Source organism: Mastomys coucha, unplaced genomic scaffold, assembly GCF_008632895.1.
Source record: "Mastomys coucha isolate ucsf_1 unplaced genomic scaffold, UCSF_Mcou_1 pScaffold3, whole genome shotgun sequence".
NCBI classification, from domain to species: domain Eukaryota; kingdom Metazoa; phylum Chordata; class Mammalia; order Rodentia; family Muridae; genus Mastomys; species Mastomys coucha.
The window spans coordinates 17,791,772-17,798,296 of record NW_022196909.1 but is presented as its reverse complement, the minus strand read 5'-3'; the positions used below and the strand labels follow the sequence as shown (position 1 = coordinate 17,798,296).

The window sequence follows — 6,525 nt, the reverse complement described above, 5'->3', positions numbered from 1 at the left end:
TACACCAACTCTTCACCCACTACCAGCTTCCTACACTCAGGCAGAAGAGGAAGCAAGGGACAAGATGGAGGCTCTTGACCCTGCCAGTGGACTCCTCATCCCCACTCCCCACTCTCATTTTTATGCCCTTGCTCAGTTCTCTGCTTGTTGCTCCTTGATTTTTCATATCTCATTCTATCTGCCTACAGCACTCTTTTCAGGTATTTTGAACAACCATGTGGCTACTTCTTCCTATCTTTCATGCCCTTTCTCCAATCTCATATTCCCGATGAGATGTGCCTGGACCACTCAGTTTTAACCCTTTAACTGGTGCACAGCCCACATTCCTGGTATTCTTCATTGTCTTTCTATCTTACGCTTTAAAGCTTTTCCATAGTTCTTGTGAACTCTTAACAAGTACTCATTAAATTATCTTCTAGAATGTAAAGCTCTCAGGAGCAGAGGATGTGATCTCTTATGTTCACTGATATTTTCCACACATGGAACAGGGCCTGGTGTGTGACAGGCACTGAATGAACAGATGAAGAGTCAATTCAAACATCATCATTACTTTGACCTCATGGACTTAAACTCTACAGCTTGTCTTCTCACCACAGAATCCATGACCTGGTCAAATAGGAAGCATTCTATTGGCTGTTCTTCACCAGATTATTTTCTTGTATCAGAGTGAGCACAAGACTATAACTTGTTCTTTTTGGGTGACTGGTTTGCTCTATGGGCCTACCCACTGCCAGCATCATGATTCTCCAAGAGGTGACATACTCCTAGTGACAGGGCATCAAATCCTATGGTTCCTGGAAATTTCCCAAGGAAGCCCTTTCTTAAATCAGCACATACGATATCAGGTTCATGTAGGATGCTCCCGTCTCATGATACATACACTCTGCCAAGTCAGATACTATCAAATTCAGGGTTGGCTCCTCAGACTTAGCTCCAAGGACTTGGTCCCTAGGAAATGGTGGAAGGAAATAGCTGAGTATTGTTAGATATAAACTGGAAGAGCCAGGGCTGACAGAGATAGAAAGAACAATGAAACGGCCGACAGGGCAAATAACCCATATATTTCCTTGGTGGTTATTCTCCTGGGTGGAATTTCTGAAAATAGAATTGTATTGGTTTGGGGCTTTGGTACCATAGTGGCATTTTTTTAGTTATCTATTTATTCATTTATTTTTTTAAAGATTTAATTTTGAAAGTGTGTGTGTGTGAGTAAGTAAGCAAGAATGAGTGTAGATGACTTTAGAGGCCATATATGTCAGATTCCCCCGAAAATGGAGTCATGTGATTGTGATTGTGAGGCATCTGTGATATAGGTGCTGGGAACTGAACTGGAGTCCTCTGCAAGAGCAAACTGCTGACCAATCTCTTTAGCCCCAGTTCCCCTGCTTTGGTCTGATTAGAGTGTAGGACACAAGTGATTGGTTAGAAAGGAATCCAATGCTATGATGGCAGAACTGGACTGATTGGTCTAAGGATGTAGGCACTTAGCTCTTCATTTCTCATTCAGTTTCCCTGTATCTCCTTAACTCTGATCACCTTATCCTTCCTTGTTTTGCTTGTGGTTCTAGTTTATGTTTGCTTCTTGCTTCTGTTCTTGTTATTAGCCACCCTCATTTATGTTAGCATTAAGAACAATGTTCATTATAATCTCAATAGCCTGATAATAAAAATGTTACCCATTGTTTGGCTGCTAGGCGAGAATACCCGATTTATTCTCATACTTCCTGGATCATGTTTAGTTTCTAGGATAGTCTGGGAATTCATGTTTTAATGAAGAGTCCAAATACCCAGGAATAGCATTCTGGAACATATTAACCCAGTGAGTGAGCAGCCAGTTAGGCTGGTATTCAGTCAACAACAAGCATTTCTTTCCCACAAAAGAGAGTAATGGGATTAATTTAGCGTTTCCTAGCTTGTGGCATCTATTTGGACATAAATCTCTGCATGAAGATCGATTGCACATATAACTATAAAGCAAAGTATTTGGGGGAATATTATGATGAGAAAAATCAGAACACAAGCACAAATCAGGCCTGGGCTGATGACAAACAGGAAACCAATATATGCTCTTGTAAACGGAGCTCTGAAAATGGACCTAATGATAACAGATGCTTTCAATATCATTTCCCACCACAAGCAGTTGATGTCTGCAAATATCTCAGTACTTGCAATGAGTGTGGCATTAGTCTTAGTTAATTGTAGATGAGTCTCTTAGTTTGCATAGACATCTTCCCTCCGTGAAATGCTTTGTAATGGAAGATCTTAAGAAGATGTGCCCTGATTTAAATTGTACTTTTTGGTTCTCTAAAATATACATGAAACATGGAGCAAGAGAATATTTATATGCACTTTGAATTATGTTGGCGCCAGGACCTCCAAAAACCATCATATGTCATGGAGATGCAGTTCACATACCCTACCTGATGAACATAATAATCTAGCAACACTGTGCTAGCACACTGTAGAGGGATGTCTGTTTCTCTTGTGATAGGGACTGGGAGATAAAGCCTCTGCTACCATTCTTTGCATGTGAGAGTATCATGCTACACACCACTACCCAGGAAAGGATCGAAATCCCAAGGTCCAAAGTGTAGTTTCTACTGTTTGCATATGATTTGTGTGTGTGTGTGTGTGTGTGTGTGTGTGTGTGTGTGTGTGTGTGTGTGTGTGTGTATGACACTATAAAGTCAAATACTGATAGAGTGAATCAATCCTAAGATGTATTTTGAATACAGATTCCCCAAAGTTTACAGTCCCTGGCCTGTAATGATGAACTCACCTGGATTAGTAGAGCATTCACTGGGTATTCTATACAAAGCAGCTTTCTTTTTCATATGTATACTTCTTACTTCCTGTTTGCAATAAAAAAACTCTTAAATGCATAAAAAGAAGGCCCGCAGTGCTCACTGAATGGGAACTGAAAGCATGAAGGAAAAATAAGCAATGGTAGCAAATTCTGCAGATCTGAAGAGTGAAGCAAAGTTCCATGTAGAGAACTCCTGGGCCACTGGGGAGTGTCTATTTACTTCCTAAAGGGAGTATTTACTTTCAACAGTGTTTCTCCATCTTTTTCAGGTAGCAGATTCCTCCTTTAAAAGTCTGATTCGAGTTTTGCTTCCTTATTCTTGAAGAATTACTTATGCAGCCTCACTTTCAGAGACTCCATCCACAGATCTTTGCTATAATCCCTCAACTGAATCTAGGGGTTATATTTTGAATTTGAAATGAATCCCTTGGGCTCATTTGAGTTCTTGGTCCCCAGATGGTGGTGACATTCGGGAAGATTTTGGGACTTTTAAGAGGTGGAGGCTCATGGAGAGAAGTGGGTCACTTGGTATGAGTCTTGAGGTTTAATAGACTGGGCCTACTTCCTGTTGATGCTGTTTCCTGAGCATGGTTGCAACGAGAAAAGCCAGGCTCAGACTCTTGCTACCATGCCTTTCGAACCTACTTCTTTTTCTCTTCTCTTCCATGGTGTATAGAACTTTAAGGCAATAAAAACCTTTTCTGTCTCAAACTGCCTTTTTAGGGTATTTTATCACTTCAGTGAGGAAGTGGTGCAAATGGTAGAAGTGTATGGTCCTTCTATATTCTCTGCGGTGTAATGCAGAAGAATATCATAATCATTGTATACTGTAACTAGTTCTTATTTTCAAACATACACACATCACACACACACACACACAGAGGATATATAACCTCACTAGTATGGATAAATGAAATAATATATGTGAAGATGTATCATAATAATTCAAGCATGTGAATGTTGATACCATTATTTTCACTGACATTTAAAACTGAGACATTAGGTACTTAAGTGATGCCTCAATGGCTAAGAGTGAATGCTACTTTAAAAAAAAGCTTAATATTTTTATTGATTCTTTGGGACTTTCACATCATGCACCTCGATCACACTCATTTCCTAGTCTTTCAGTGTCCACCCCCAGCCCCCATGATCTCTCTGCCCCTCAAAAAGTAGAACAACTCCCTCCAACTCCAAGTTGTGTTAACTCTATACTCATTGGAGCATAGGTAAACTCTCAATGATCTGAATTCAGTTGTCATTCCCTTCTGCACACTGAACAGAAGCCACAAATTGTGGAGAGCTATACTTCAGCATCCTTATAACACTTTTTTTGTTTTGTTTTGTTTTTTTTGAGACAGGGTTTCTCTATGTACCCCTGGCTGTCCTGGAACCCACTCTGAAGACAAGGTTGGCCTTGAACTCAAGAAATCCTCCTGCCTCTGCCTCCCAAGTGCTGGGATTAAAGTTGTGTGCCACCACTGCCCACACTTATAACACTATTTTAAGAGTTCTCTTCAATGGCTTTCTGTTTAGACTGCTACTTTTTCTTTTGGTAGGTAGAGATTGGGGTAGCAATAGTGGTTGTCACAAAAGCCTTCTATGTCCCTCTATCTCAACTATGCAACTGCAGGATCACTGAAAAGTAGCTTCCTTACACTTTACAGTCAGCAGAAGCATGGATCATGGGCTTTCATTTTGTTTCTGGGGACAGCCCAGACCAGGATCATGGCCCCTTGCTGCAGTAGGCCCATGGACTCAGATAAGACTCTTGAAGCAACCTGGACCACTGACATCATCATGACCTCAGGTGGCAGCCCAGGCTCCTCATATCAATATGGTCCCAGTGGCAGTTTGGCTCACAGAGTCAGCATGATTTCACGCTGCAGCACAGACCACAGATAGTCATGTGACCTTTAATGGTAACACAGGCCACAGACATCAACATAGACCCCAGCTGTGGTAGGATCATTGTCCCAGATATAGGGCAGCAGGGTCCTGGACATCATCATGGCCTCAAGTGGCAGGGCAGACCATTCAGATCACGAGGATCCCTGTGGCAGTGCAGCCTATGGACATCAACATGGCTTCAGGAGGCTTCACAGAGCACAGACATCAGCATGGCCTTCTGTGGCTAAAATGGGCCACTGGCATCAACATAGACCCCGTTCTAGTAGGACATCAGTCCCAGACATGGACTTTGGCAGCAGCATGGATCCAGACATCACCATGGCTTCAGATGACAGCACAGGCCACTCACATCAGCCTGGTCCTCACTCTTGTCTCCAGTGTGGAGGGAATCTTTTATGCTATGCATAGAAACATTCACCTGTCAGTAAAGTACATTGGCTAGTAAGCTGAGGCAGGAATAGAAGATGGGCCATTTGGAGAGAGAGGGGGGAAGGGAGGGAGGGAGGGAGGGAGGGAGAGAGAGAGAAAGAGAGAGAGAGAGAGAGAGAGAGAGAGAGAGAGAGAGAGAGAGAGAGAGAGAGAGAGAGAGAGAGAGAGAGAGAGAGAGAGAGAGAGAGAGATTCTGGGAAAATAGTCAGGCATTAGGGATATGCCCTAAATATGGAGGAGGACGGTCACATAAATCTGAGGATCTGGCAGCCAGTCACGTAGCATGACTTCTAAGTTATAGGTTAGTCAGGGAATAGGCCAAAGCTACTAGCCTGGGCATTTATTCATATACAAGGCTCGGAGTTGTTATTTTGGGGAACTTTGGCACAGGTGGGAAAGCTAACAGTTACACCCCAGTTCTCCTCCTCTCCACGGTGCACAACCTGTTCCAGTTTTCTGTCTTTCCCATCTCTCCATCACATATTTGTTCATTGCAGTGGTGCCCACAGCCTGTGCCAAGAAGGTAGGGTAACTTGTGCTTGCAACTGCTGCAGAGGACCTGAGCTAGTGGTCTTGCGTCACCACACACACACACACGCACACACACACACGCACGCACGCACGCACACACACACACACACACACACACACACACACACACACACACACACACACACACACACACACAGAGAGAGAGAGAGAGAGAGAGAGAGAGAGAGAGAGAGAGAGAGAGATGCATTAAAAATAATAAAAAAATAAACCTTAAAAAATTCAACACTGAAGCTTCTGGGTGGTGTTTTACAGGGATATGACTATAATCCACAAATACCACTTTTTCTTTTTGTTCCAGCCAAACAACATATCTTAAAAAACATTTCATTATCTACTTTTGCAGGAAAGATAATATATGTATATATATACATATGTATATATATACACACACACATATATATGTGTGTATACACATACACACACACACACACACATATATATATATGTATGTATTACTTGGTATGAGGCCTTTTGCATTATAGGGGAGAAGACATTGCTCCCCAGGACTCTGAGCAACTTATTCCTATTAATGCAACCAAGGTCTTGTCAGAATTAATTACACTCAGTCCAGAATTAATAATTTTATTAATTACATGTAAGCAAGCCAAGTACTTGTTTGTTTTGCTGATTTCTTATTATAAGCTGATTACAGACCATTAATGTTCATTATATACTAAATTAGGTTTCACATCTCCTGCAGCATATACTGGAAATAACTAGTGAACCCTTTGGATGGAGTGGCTATAAAGGATGTCTGTTGCAAAGCTTTGGAAGCACGTACCTACTCAAGCTTTGGAAGCACGTACCTACTCAAGCTTTGGAAGCACGTA

At 41.9% G+C, this 6,525-nt stretch overlaps 1 long non-coding RNA gene across 1 annotated transcript in view; it reads right to left on the bottom strand.

The window, feature by feature from the left end:
• Positions 1–5,592: 5,592 nt before the first annotated feature.
• Positions 5,593–6,525, bottom strand: part of LOC116075339 — a 3,124-nt gene continuing 2,191 nt past the window's right edge. The window contains exon 3 of the long non-coding RNA XR_004112532.1: positions 5,593–5,715. This is a non-coding gene — a long non-coding RNA (uncharacterized LOC116075339). The remainder of the gene's footprint in view (positions 5,716–6,525) is intronic.